Below are 14,295 nucleotides of genomic sequence, written 5' to 3'. Positions count from 1 at the left end.
GGAACCACAATACTGCCTGGGATCGGGATCCACCATTGCATATTTCTTTTGGCAGACCCCTTGCAAACCCCTTTAGGAATCACTGCTAGACACATAATGTAATATTAATGCTGTAAGGGCATGGGGATATATTTTCTACAATAAATACCTTTTTTCTTTAAAGGAACTACAGGAGAACATAAATAAGAGACAGCTGTAATTTTCATACTCCTCTCACATTTTCTCTATGCCCCTCTTCTCTCCTCCCCCATCCTCCTCTCTCTCTCTCTCTCTCTCTCTCTTCCCCCTCCTTCTCTCTAGGGAGCCCAGCTACCTACATCCCCACCCAGGAAATGTGTGTTTCACTGCTGCAGCAGTTTCATCATCCCATCCTTAGCCATGTAGCTAGATGACATCACAATGGGGCAGAGCCGTCTTAACCTATGTTCACGGTGGGCAGTTGCCCAGGGGCCCCACGATCATAGGGCCCCCAGTGGAGGGGAACCGAAACGACTAGCTCTACCTTCCCCTCAAAAACTCCGCTCTGTGTCCTGCTGCTGTGCGAGGAGTCACTCTGCGCTCTGACCTCCACGGCGCCGACTCAGGGGAGCGGGGCAGGCAGGGTATGGAAGCCCAGAGTATACCTAGCCCTGCTACGCAAGCGCTGTGGAGAGGAACCCTGGAGTCACTCCATAAAGCGCTTGGAGAAGTGAAGGAGAAGCTGCCTGCTGCTGGTCCATTCTTGAGACCATCTACCAGGTGAGTGCGGCAGTGGCTCCGTTATCCCGCCGGTACCCCCTCTCCTCCCCCCTATCAGGGGGAAGTGCGCGCGTATCAGGGGATCATCGGAGCTCCAGGAAGGTTGCGGCAGGCGACCCAGTCGCGGGAGGTTCTCAGCGGCTCCCACAGCAGGGCGCCGCCATGTTAGACATGTCATGTACTGCTGACAGAAAACTTTAACATTTGTATATGCACTGGTTGTACTGGTTGTATACTGCACTTACAGTGGCGGCCGCCTTTAGCCTAATGCGGCCGTAACTGTGAATACTGCGGGCAGATGCAGTTTTTTTTTCCCCCGGAATATGCTCCGGTATTGTGACGCGATCATAATATTGAATGCATGAACATGAATGCGGTATGAACGCGGTGAAGTGCGTGGCATTCGGAAAATATCCCCGAAAAAATTCGGAGATGTTGGAGAATAAAAGGGGCCGTGACAGTAGGTACTTACTGGTTGTATACTGCACTTAGGTACTTACTGGTTGCATACTGCACTAGGTACTTACTGGTTGTATACTGCACTTAGGTACTTACTGGTTGCATACTGCACTTAGGTACTTACTGGTTGTATACTGCACTTAGGTACTTACTGGTTGCATACTGCACTTAGGTACTTACTGGTTGTATATTGCACATAGGTACTTACTGGTTGCATACTGCACTTAGGTACTTACTGGTTGTATACTGCACTTAGGTACTTACTGGTTGTATACTGCACTTGGGTACATTTGTCTTGCACTGGTTCCCCCTGGTCTCTCTCCCCCCTTCCTGGTCTTTCTTCTCCGCGGCCACCTCAATATTCAAATCTCCCACTAATTGCTTGCAGTGTAAGGCTGAGTTCCCGCTGGCGCTGAGCGCGCTCACGCTCAAAGCATGCACGCCGGGTGTCCTGCATCTGCACGCGCGCGGGGGGGCCCAGTGCACTGCTTTGCCTGGGGGCCTATAATGCTGTTAAGACGGCCTTGCAATGGGGTGGAGATTAGCCCAGCTACCCATCTACCTACCCCCAACCCAGCTACCCATCTACCTACCCCCAATCCAACTACGTACCTAGGAAACTTGAGGCATAGATTATTCTTAACAGACGTAGTGCCAATGGTAACTAAGTAAGACAGTATAGTTTATCAGTCTAAGGGGCTGATTCACAAAGCAGCGCTAAAATCGACTATGGGGCCTATGCACTAAGCGTCGGGGAAAATATATCGCTGGGCTGTTGAAACCGCCAGTTTTGACATCGTTGCTATCATGGTATGCAGAAAGCCCAGAATACCTGTGATGTCAACATTTGCAAACATGGCGAGTAGCCGGCGGCATGAAGATTGCCTCTCTGAAAAGGGCGAGTTCTTTCTGCTGTAGAGAGAGAGCCGCTTCTCCCTGCGCATATCACGCCAGAGATCAAAATGTTTTAATATAACATTTAATACTAGTATATTGTAGCCAGGGGTCTCCGGAGCAGAACCGCATTGATTTGAGGTCGGGGAAACCCCTGCTTCCCGAGATACAGGCCCCGTTATGGGATACCGGTATCTCCTATGCATTTTATTCCCACGGTTACGTGACGCGGGACATTTAAATGCATAGGAGATACGGCACCCCATAACGGGGCCTGCATCTCGGGAAGAAGGGGGTCCCCAGACCTGAAATCAACGCGGTTCTGCTCCGGAAAACCCCTGCTACAATACACTAGTATTAAAACCCAAATAAGAAATTGAACAAATTTGTTACCGTAGCGGCTATCTGCTATGGTAATGAAGCTGCTTTAATGTAATTTTTTATTAATAGTGTGTGTAGCCGGGGGTCTCCTGAGATGAACCGCATTGATTTCACCCTTGGGACCCCTGCTTCCCGAGTTACAGGCCCAGATATTGGGTTCCGGTATCTCTTTCATTATTTAAATTCCCCGGTCACGTGACGCGGATGAGTTAAAAATGGCGACGATACCGGCACCCGATTCCCCATCCAAGGGCCTGTAACTCGGGAAGCAGGGGGTCGCTGAGGCATAAATCAAAGTGCTTCAGCTCAGGAAACCCCCTGCTCCTGACACTATTAATAAAAATAACTTTCAAGCAGCTTCATTGCCTTAGCGGATAGCCGCTAAGGCAATGAAGGGGTTAAGGCACAATAGCAGGTTTATTGAGGGTAGAGGGGGTGAGTGAAGCGGGTACTTGGCCTTCACTCACCCCCTCTGCCCTCAATAAACATTATAATTTGTACTAATCACCAATACACAACCCACCCATCCCCTGTGCCCCCACATAAAAACATTTTAATTTTTTCTGACAAAGGATTGATGCCAGAGGCCGGCGTTGGTCCCTGCGGGTGTCTGGGGGCCCTACAGGGGTCCTCAGGTTTTCCCGTTGTGTATCTGGTGGTCTGCGGGTGTCTGGGGGCCCTCGGGTTGTCCCTGTAGGTGTCTGGGGGCCATCGGGTGGTAACCGTGGGTGTGGGGGGGCCCTCGGGTGGTCCTCGTGGGTGTCTGGGGGCCCTCGGGTGGTGTCCGTGGGTCCTCAGGTGGTGTCCGGGGATTCTCAGGTGGTCCCCGCGGGTGTGGAGTACATTGCAATAAATACACCTTCCCCTCCCCCCCCCCCAACAGATACATTACAGAAATGTACAAAATAACTATTATCCAGATATGGATGATAGCTCATTTGCCTCTTATAAAATCAAACATTATCCAGCCAGCATAAATAAAGTAAATAAACCTTTCTACTTACCCCTGCCATCATGAAGGGCATCCTCATCAGCATACTGCAGGTCCATGTACTCCGTTGCCAGAAAGCATACAAGAAATAATACAATCTAATGGCCCCTAACCCCTTAATCACCATAGCGGTTAATAACAGCTATAGTAATTAAGGGGTTAACCCACACTCCTACTATAATGTATGTATTTGAAGGGGGGTGTATTTATTTATTAGAATGCATTGCACAATTCTTTTGCGGCACAAGATTGGTACCGCAGGCCAGCGGGGACCACCCAGAGGCCCCAGGACACCCATGGGCCCCCCGGACACCCATGGGGACCACCTGGAGGCCCCCAGACACCTGCAGGGACCACCTGGAGGCCCCCGGACACCCACGGGTGAACAAAGATGGCAAGCTTTTACAGTACACTAAAGTTACTACTTTGTGAATAGCAGTTACTGGCAAAAAACAGTGGGTTTGACATTTTTTGGCCTATTGGACGACTTTTTTTTCACTGACTGTTTATGGGTGATAAAAAGCCATTACAGCGTGATACTGCGCTGTTATCACTGTGTTGCGAATAGCAGAGCAGGCAGTATCGTGCTATAAGGGCATTTATCTCCCTTAAAAACATTTATCACTGCTTTGTGAACCGGCCCCTAAGTGTTCTGGCTGCAAAACACAGGCACAATTGGTGGAAAAACCGGCAATATATTTATTAAATTCTTCTGCATTGAACTGGATTACTTTTTTTTTAGATGCCTGCTGCTGTTTTGATAAATAGTATTTATTCTGACTTTTTTCACCCCTATTGATATCATCCAATTACTGAGGAACCCTCTTAATATCTGAGCAATTAAGTTAATTAAAAACCCTATAAAACAACTTTGATATATAAACCCCGTTTTTTTTTTTTTTTTATCTTTGGCTTATCTCTCTCCTAGTAATTAGATAATTAAATGTTTGATATACAGTATGTGCTGTTGGGAGATTCCACCCAAGAGGTGGCTGCTGCTGACATTATTGTAAAGTGCATTTGATTTGAAAGGTTCCTTTATGGTATTTAATAGGAAGCTGCCCACACATCAGTAGGGATTATAATTTTATTTGTAACACTATAACAATATCTCATCTCTGCAGCACCTTATGACTTCTCTATAGATTCTACGAGTTCTGGCATCTGCTCCTTCCACACCTGGCTCATATGATCAGGTGCTGCTTTCTCTTAGCACACCATAGGGTTACCAGCTTAGCTCACCATAGGTTTACAAGATGTCTAGTTGTATCCACACATACTCCTGGAAATTGCTGCTTTTAAGGAGAATAGTCAGCAATTTTCAAATGTAACATACACACGTGGACTGGTATCCCACCACTTGTCCCAACTGGCCCTTGTTAGAATAAACTGCACTCACATCTCTGTGTCTCCATTGGTCATCAGAATATTATTGATGCTGTTACAAGGAAATTCTCCTCCTTTGCTTCATGCTGACGAATGATTCGTCCTGGCCGACTTCAGCATTTATAGCTCACCAACATTCAGTGTATTATGATGTCCTTATGAGCTCATGTGACCTTACAATGCTGGTGGCAGGTGATCCCTGAGGAAGTAGCTTATGCTACGAAACGCGTAGGATATATTATTTTTATAGGCCCTACAGTCATTTCATATCAGTCTATATGTGCCGAAGCTAAGAGAGACTTTTGGACGTTCCGAGTGACGTAAATATACCCTTGACGGCAGTTATTGCTTTACGGTCAGTCGCAATTCACACACAACTTCCGAGGTACGAGCCTGACGGCGGCTCCAAAGGTCCCGGTGTCCGAAGGTGTCCATACAGACACACAGAGGCGAACGAGGGGCTCCCGAAGACAGTGTATGAACAGCTCTTCATGCCTGGATTTCCACACGGAAGGTCAAGCAAAGACCAAGTTATCTTGTGATTGATGCGGTGCCGGGTAACTCATGACATAAGGGCATGAAATACATACAGTATTGTAATTTGAATTGATGTACGCAGATATCTTACCATTTTATTTATACAATAATATTGGAACTTACTTCACTATATGCATTTGCGCTTTTGTGTTTTGTGTTTCAGCTGGTGGCAGCAGCCTAGCTGTCTAAAGTCAGATAGTATTTAGACCAATGATTGATGACTACTCCAGGCAAATGGCAACAGCTACAACTTAGCCACAACTCCCATTCTGATGTCACTGATAACATCACAGTGTTCTGGCCACAATGTTCTGCTTAGTTAGATTCCAACTTAATGGTTTAAATAGAAATAGCCATGTTAGTCCAGTTACGATAGTGCAGAAGAAACGAGTACTTCAGAAATAAATAAAAATATGTAACTGAACAAAGTGAACAGTTACGTGGATTAATAAAAGCCGCGAAGTGGTTAGGCTACAGTCCATAGGGCAGTTAGGTCATCTCTTATGCTGGTTAGTGAGTGACCAAATGATATTGTTTGTCCAATAAAATATATTCTATCTAAGGAGGTTGCTGCTGTTTGGTCACGTCCAACCACAGAAAAAGTAACAATGTATCTGTAAGACCACAAAGCAGCCTCCAATAACACATTAAACCATTTATTAAAACACATGCATTAAAATAACAAGCCACATTCACATGTGTGGCTGCTTAGTCACCTCCAGCCCAGTGCCGCAGAGGTTGAAGCCTGGTGGAAAGAGCCGGAGCTGTAGTGTGGAAGTGCTGAAGGAATGTGCAGCCTCACTGGCTGTTCCTGTTGAGTGACAGGCTGCTCTGCCTATCACAGAGGGGGAGGGGTGATCAGCTTCACTGCTTTTCTCCCGTGGTTCATCGTGCGGACCCCCAGAGGACCCTCCCCTCCTGTCGGCGTCCCTACATATAACCATAACAGATGATGCAGCTTTCCAGCTGCTCAGTTGTTTTATAATATGCATTATGTTTCTCCTTTCTCTGCATCTGACAAAGCGGAGCACAGTGAAACTAATCACTTCGTTTATTCCAATAAGTAATACAGAGCCCTCTATCCCTGAAAACAAATACAGATTGTATAGATCAGGAGTGTCCAACGCCAGTGCTCAAGAGCCACCAGCAGATCAGATTTTAAGGATGTCCCAGCTTCAGCACATTATTGGGGAAATGATTGCAGCTTTCTGTTGGTGACAATGTGGCCAGGTTTGTAGTCTGACCACCGCCTGTCCCCATGGAAGACGGAACAGGGGGAGGTAAGTGGCGGTTCTTCATACTTTACTCACATAGCAGGCGCGGGTCACTAGAGCAGTGGGTGCTGGCACGTGGTGTCTCTCTTGGCTGTCTCTCTCTTGGCTGTGTGTTTACTTTATATAAGTGTGTGTGTGTGTGTGTGTGTGTGTGTGTGTGTGTGTGTGTGTGTGTGTGTGTGTGTGTGTGTGTGCGCATAAGTCATAACTCAAAAACAGCAGGCTTGCCCCTACCTGTCTTTCTAACTATCGACTTGTCTCCCCCCTGCCTTTTGCCTCTAAACTTCTTGAACATCTTGTATTTTTTCACTTTCTCCACTTTCTCAACACTTATTCTCTCCTATACCCTCTACAATCCGGCTTCCACACTGCTCATTCCACTGAAATAGCCCTCACTAAAATAACTAATGACCTCCATGCTGCCAAAGACAGAGGTGATTACACTCTGCTCATATTACTCGACCTCTTTGCAGCATTTGACACCGTGGACCACCCTCTTCTCCTTCACATTTCCATACTCTTGCTATTCGTGACAAAGCTCTATCCTGGATCTCCTCTTACCTCTCTCATCGTACTTCCAGTGTCTCTTTTGCTAACACCACCTCCTCCTCTATCGATCTCTGTGTGAGGGGTACCCCGGTGCTCTGTCCTGGGACCTCTTATCTTTTCTCTGTACACACTTTCTCTAGGTGACCTACAGTAATCACATCTCTTGGGTTTAAATATCACCTCTATGCTGATGACACACAAATTTACCTTTCAACCCCTGACCTTACACCTGCTGTACAGACCAAAGTTTCTGAATGTCTCTCTTCAATATCATCCTGGATGGGCATCCGCCAACTTAAACTTAACATGGCAAAAACAGAGCTCTTCATACTTCCTCCCAAACCTGGCCCTACCACCTCCTTCCACATTACTGTTGGAAGTACCATCATTCACCCAGTAGCCCAAGCATGCTGCCTAGGAGTCACACTCAACTCCTCTCTCACATTCGCCCCTCACATTCAAAACATATCTAAAACCCTGTCGCTTTTCCCTCCGCAATATAACATATTGTTACGCCCTTTCCTCTCTTACTCGACTGCTAAAACTTTGACTCAGGCCCTCATTCTCTCCTTCTCGATTACTGTAACCTCCTGCTGTCCGGCCTTCCTGCCTCTCACCTGTCTCCCCTACAATCTATCCTAAACGCTGCTGCCAGAATCACTCTACTCTTTCCTAAATCTGTCTCAGCGTCTCCCCTGATGAAATCCCTCTCCTGGCTTCCTATCAAATCTCGCATCTCAAACTCAATTCTCCTCACTTTTAAAGCTTTACACTCTTCTGCCCCGACTTACATCTCAGCCCTAATTTCTCGCTATGCACCATACCGACTTTTGCGTTCTGCTCAAGGATGTCTTCTCTCTACCCCCTTTGTATCTAAAGCCCTCTCCCGCCTTTAACCTTTCTCCCTGACTTCCCCGTACCTCTGGATTGCTCTTCCCCTGAATACCAGACTAGCACCCTCTCTATCCACCTTCAAGACCCACCTTAAGGCACCCATGCTTAAAGAAGCATATGAGTAGCACCGTGGCTAATACTATACACATGATACATAAAGCTTGGCCCCCTACAGATGCACTTACCTGAATGCCCTCCTACTGTCTTTGTACGTTCTCCCCACCAATTACATTGCGAGCTCTTCAGAGCAGGGACTCCTCTTCTACAATGTACTTTTATGTCTGAAGCACTTATTCCCATGATATGTTATTTGTACTGTTTGATATTTATATGATTGTCACGTGTATTACTACTGTGAAGCGCTATGTACTTTAATGGCGCTATATAAATATAGACATACATACATAAGTGGGAGTGTGTGCATAAGTGCGAGAGTGTTTGTGTGTGTGTGTGTATCTGTGTTGGTGTGTGTGTCTGTGTTGTTCTGTGTTGGTGTGTGTGTGAGTGTGCACTGTTAAGGGAAGACAGGAGGGAGGGGAGAGGGGATGGAGGGGAGAGTGTGTGACGGGCAAGGGTAACCAGGCTATACATTAAAGGTTACGCCCTCTGGTTGCCCTTGGGTCCCATGGGTCCCTGGCAGCTACAAAGCACTATAAGCCAGGGGCCAGGTATCATTAAGTTAAAGTGACCCCTGCCTTTCCACTTTCCATGTTCCCTTTACCTCAGATTCATGAAACTTGCTGGGTGTAAGTTTTAAAGCTGCAGTTCAGTCTTTTTTTTTTTTTTACATTTATTTTTTTACTTCAATAGTTTCATGTGTGCAATCTCTAATTACCTAAAGAACTGTATAGCTGCAGCTCAATTCGTTTTCCATGTATTGATAGGTCGAAATTTTGGTGACATATTAAAAGCTGGCATTTGTTTATAATCTGCTTGACTGGCAGTGGAAGCTCATGAATATTCATGAGCACTGCTGCATTGACAAGTGCTAGAGGGAGGGCAGGGCTGACAAAGGGGTGTGCCAGAGCTTGTGACAGGACATGAAGGGGCAGTGCCTTAGCAAATGGCTGTTAAAATAGAATACAAGAAAATTGGTCTTTCAAAGTTGTTTTTTTAAAAACAGAAAATGCTAAAAGTATTTTTTCTTACTACAGAACTGATTTATTAAAAAAAACAAACATGCAGGACTGAACTGCAGCTTTAAGTGTGGTATTTGGGTGAGATTGCACCAGACCAGAGCTACCGGTAATACCTTAATTCTACCTGGTAAGCAGGCATGTTTTGCCGGTACGCAAGTGGAATTACACCGGGGCTGCCCCGTGTCCCCCAGACTCTTGGTTTTCAAGCCCCGATATCTCAGTCCTGTATCGCGTACAGTCACGAGTCTCCCCAAGGTCCTCCATATATTAAAATATGTTTTATGTGCATTATACATTTATTATAAGGCTCTATGTAGTCCACCAGGGCATCTGCTTAAGGTGCCAGCAAGTCTGCAAGTCCGTAGTTCAAAGAGGAGAAGGGACGTTGAGAGGTGTCGGGCTACTAAGTGGCCTGGGCAGGGCGGAGTACTGAGTCTGGAGAACAGAGACCCCCTGCGGGGAAGACCCTCTCGTCTGCCGGACTTAGTGGAGCATGCCCAGTAGGTGGCAGTGAGTTGACCATGGGAAGTGGCAGAATGTAGGCGCGTATCCCATTGGTCGATTCATATGTCTCACCCATGGGGCATTCCGAACAGCTTAACATGCCCCCTCCTCCAACGTCAGCCAAGAGACAGGCCCCTGTTTCTATTGGCTAGTGGGATAGGGTTCCCACACTCTGATTGGTCGCTCCTCCTACCTCCATGCTAAGAATAGCTTAGCGGAGGGTATTTAAGGAGACAGCCGAGGCAGAGAATGAGACCATCTAGTGACTTGTGTTGATGAAGCTAAAGCGGGCTTTTCAAAGTTGCTATGTTCGAAATAGCAGAGCAACCAACTTCATTAGAAGCTAGGAACGTCTGCCTCGCTAAGACTAAGTCAGACGCGAAGGCCAGGCTCTGAGAATTGAACGTAGCGGTCACGGCTGGGAACTGAAGCCGAAAAGAGGACCAGGAGAACCGGGTGTATATCTCGGTCAGGGTAAGCTCATCCAAGTGGGTACCCTGCACCTAGGAAAACCTATATTTTCCCCCCAGACGCCCAGTAAGTGTATTCTTAACTGTTTCTTGTGTAATTCTTCTTGTTGTACATGGTTTACACAAATAAACGCAATTTGTTTTTAAATGGTGTTAAAAGGATGGAGGAGAGAGAGGATGGAGGGGGGGCGGGAGAATGGAGGGGAGAGGGAGGGGGAGAGAGACGAGGGAGGATGGAGGGGAGAGAGGATGGGGGGAGAGGGAGAAGATGCAAAATTGTAGACTTGTGCCACTACAGATGTGGCAGATTGTTTTGGGAAAATAAAATGGGAAAAGAATAGTGCAGAGAGACGAGAATTTTTCTTGGGAATTTATTCCATTTTTTTAAATTGGGGATGTGGCCAGGGGCGGACCAGGTGGCGAGCAGCTTTTTTTAGGTGGGTGGAATAGCTGTTTGGGTAATTTGTCAAGATATGTGTGTGTGTGTGTGTGTGTGTGTGTGTGTGTGTGTGTTTGTGTAAAGCGTGGATTCCATAGCACAGATCAATAAAAAATGGTTTATTTCAGACACTGTAAAATAAGCAACTCACAATGGTCGCTAGGACAAGCGCGTTGGAGGACTGCAGCAAGGGCCATGAAGAAATGTAGCAGCCAGACAGGCAAGCTGGGACCTGGTCCTCATGGACAAATGAGGATGCGATTCCACATCCAGGCGCACACCAGGTTTGAGCATCACAGAGAGGTCCCCTGGAAACAGCAATTCATAACCCACATAATCCCGCTATGGGATCTTTGCTCCGTGACACTGCTGGCTCATCTGAAAACAGTCCTCTAACAGAAGAACTCTACGTGTTTCGTCACATCATGCACAGCGACTTCATCAGGGGTCTGGTAATGGAGCGCTGAGAGCCCTTATATAGTCCATGGTCAATCATTCAATTGAGAAAACATCCAATAGATTTGTAACCCTTAATGGGTAATTGCTTATGAGCAATGTAATGTATTCCAGATAATGTTTTTTCCATTTTTTTAGCTTATCTTCTTTATTTGTATGGTACATTGTCTCGGGAATACATATAAAAAGTTTGTTATTTTTCATTTCTTGAATACAATACAGTTGTGTTTGAGATGATTAGATGTGAATTTCAACATAGTCAAAATCTATAGATGTAGTATTTCTCCACATTCAAGCTAAGGTGTCCAAAATTAGAGGAGCTCTGCTTTCTGTCTATTAATTAATAAATGTATTAAGCAGATTCAAATCCTGTGCAGATATAATAATAGTTACTGCAATATCTATCTATCTATCTATCTATCTATCTATCTATCTATCTATCTATCTATCTATCTATCTATCTATCTATCTGCTCCTATATATCAAAAGGCAACTCTGCATAGCCCAAAAGAAGTCACTCTGTGTACACATATAAAAAGTCACATTTGTAAGCCATTAACTTCTACAGGAAGAGACCAGAAATGAGCCAGCTCTGTTTGTGAAAGCAGTTCATTTTAATGCACAATTTGCAACGTAGACCATGCCTGCCATTTCTCAGTGAAGTCCTTGTTTTGCTGATTCTGCGGTCCTGCTTGCCTAATCGCTTTACTTTACTTCTCAGCATAAGAAAGGAGAAATATCCTGTGTTTACCCAAATAGCATATTCTGTTGATAGAACATGTATATTTTATTCAGTAACTAAAGTCTGGAAGACATTTGAGTCAGAGTGAAACTGCCATCAGCGCTGGAAATTGTACTCTTGGAGCCATTTGAGAATTCCACGTTGCTAGGCAACATATGTATTTTCTCCTCCGAGTTCTTGTAAAATTGCTTGGCATAAACATACATATGGTTTTCACTAAATCATTGATAACAAATTCAATGATCATGGCTGGGAATATTGTTTGTGTTAGTCATACTCATGGTAATGATTTATAATCAAATGACATATTAAACCCTTCTCTGCTACGTTGATTTTATTGCGTTCTGTAGTGTGTTGCAACCTCAGTGGCAGCAAAGGAGCTAACCACATCGCTTCAATATTTATTGACTGCAAATCTTTACAAACAAAGTAGTTTGAGATCATACATATGTATGTACGCTTTTCCTAGGAATTCTTAGAAAGCCTGGGTGCAAAGATTGCTGTACTAGGAAGAACTGTTAAATCTGTTCATATGAACATAATATAGTCAAAATACTTCTCATGAATGAAAATGGCACTTCATGATTAGGTAGGAGTAATGTCGTATATCTGGTCGAAATCATTTCAATTGGAGCAAGCTTTAGATATAATGACTTTTATATTTCTCTGCCAATGTAGGTAACATATACTAGACCAATGCAATCCCAGCTTTCAACCTGAAACTATCGTGCACAAAGTTAAGTGATTACCGGAAGGTCAGATGGAGCTGACCTCAAGTCTCTAACTGGGATCTACCATGGGAAAAATTGTTATCACCCACACCAAAAAAAGAAATAAGAAGAAATAGTTTTGGTGTATATACAAAATATCTCCATCTCCGTTGACAACAATCTGCTTAATAACATTTTATTGCACACAGTTCGGTCACTGTGTGTAAATACAATAAAAAAAAGTTTTACATTAGAGAGAGACAACAAATATAACTATATACACAAACAGCAACAAAAGTTTGTGAGCTCCACGGGGCAGGGACCTGTGCCTGCAAAATGTCTCTGTAAAGGACTACGTAAAAACTAGCAGCGCTATACAAGAACATGCTATTATTATTATTATTAAAGTAGTTACAACATTCTTTTGCCTCTTGGTAAAACATCTTCCTTTTGAGAACGAGGAATTATTTTTTGAATGGCTTTCGTTGCTGTATTGCTTTGCCAAATTGCAATATAGATTTTCCATGTCCAAGCCCTGAAGAGCAGCACATATATTGGAAATAAGCAAACGGCACAGATTATACAATTGTATTACCTGCTCTCTGTACTGGTTTGCTCTTTGTAATAACACGTATTCTGAATTATTTCAGTTTGAGCTTTCAGTGAGCAATGAAATATGGTAGCTGACAAACACTGAGTTTTGTATTGGAAAACAATACCTGTGGAAACATCACTTGCCTTTGGTATTTTGAGATGTTAGAAGGACACACGTTCTAAGGATTTTGAAAATACTGTATGAGCTGCAGCAGAATTGCTATAATTTACCTTCTGTGTTGGCATGAGCTTCCACAATATTGTCTATTTTTCAATGTCCTGTAGTTGGACGACTGGGGCAAAACTAAGTATTTTCACCGCAGGGAAAAATCCTGTTTTAATTTCTTTCTTTTCTTTCATTCATCTGGTTTTGTTAGTGCTACAATGTTGTCCCATAGATATACTCCATTTTAAACAGGGTTTTAGTTCCATTAGAGCAGGGGTGGGCAACACCAGTCTTCAAGGGCCACCAAACGGCCAGGCATTCAGGAAATCCCGTCTTCAGTATAGGTGGCTTAATCAGTGGTTCCAAGCTTCAGCACCGGTGGCTCCATCAGTCCCTGCTTCAGCACAGGGGGCTCAATCAGTGGCTCAATCTTTGACCAGAGCAACCTGTGCTCAAGCAGGAATATCCTGAAAACCTGACCTGTTGGTGGCCCTTGAGGACATAAGTTGCCCACCCCTGCAATAGAAAAATAAGTGTTTTATTTGAAGATGTATTGCTTCCATAATAAATGTTCAGGACAATGATACAAGGTGAATTTCAATGCAAGTATAATACTACAATGTGTAGCACTTTCTAAAACAATATTCATAGAAGAAAAGCGAGAACCTGCACTGAGGATGGTGCAGTTGCTCTAGCGGGCCCTGCCTCCTCCATCCACCTGTTTACAAGGGAGACTAAGGCCACACCCATAGTGCTTGATACAGCGCAAGCTACTATGATGCCAATGCATATGCGCATAGTGTCCTTGCCAGCACGTGCACATGCGCTACGCGCTTCACAACAAAAACAAGTTTCTATTCCGAAGTGTGACGCCACGTCACGGAGGAGGGTGGAATCTAGCGCGTTCCACTGGACATGGGTTAAGTGGTGTCCACAAGGGGAAGGCCTCCTGCCTCATAGCCTTCTAGCAAT

General features: G+C 44.8%; 1 long non-coding RNA gene across 1 annotated transcript; it reads left to right on the top strand.

Annotated features, from left to right (window-relative positions):
* Positions 1 to 458: 458 nt before the first annotated feature.
* On the top strand, positions 459 to 11,159 carry LOC142500891 (uncharacterized). Its single transcript, XR_012803338.1, has 3 exons — positions 459 to 738; positions 6,487 to 6,666; positions 10,784 to 11,159. It is a non-coding gene; the product is annotated as an uncharacterized LOC142500891 (long non-coding RNA).
* Positions 11,160 to 14,295: the final 3,136 nt, after the last annotated feature.

This window comes from Ascaphus truei, chromosome 8 (genome assembly GCF_040206685.1).
Source record: "Ascaphus truei isolate aAscTru1 chromosome 8, aAscTru1.hap1, whole genome shotgun sequence".
Lineage (NCBI taxonomy): Eukaryota > Metazoa > Chordata > Amphibia > Anura > Ascaphidae > Ascaphus > Ascaphus truei.
The sequence above is the reverse complement of the archived record's forward strand: the minus strand, read 5'-3'. Positions and strand labels throughout refer to the sequence as shown.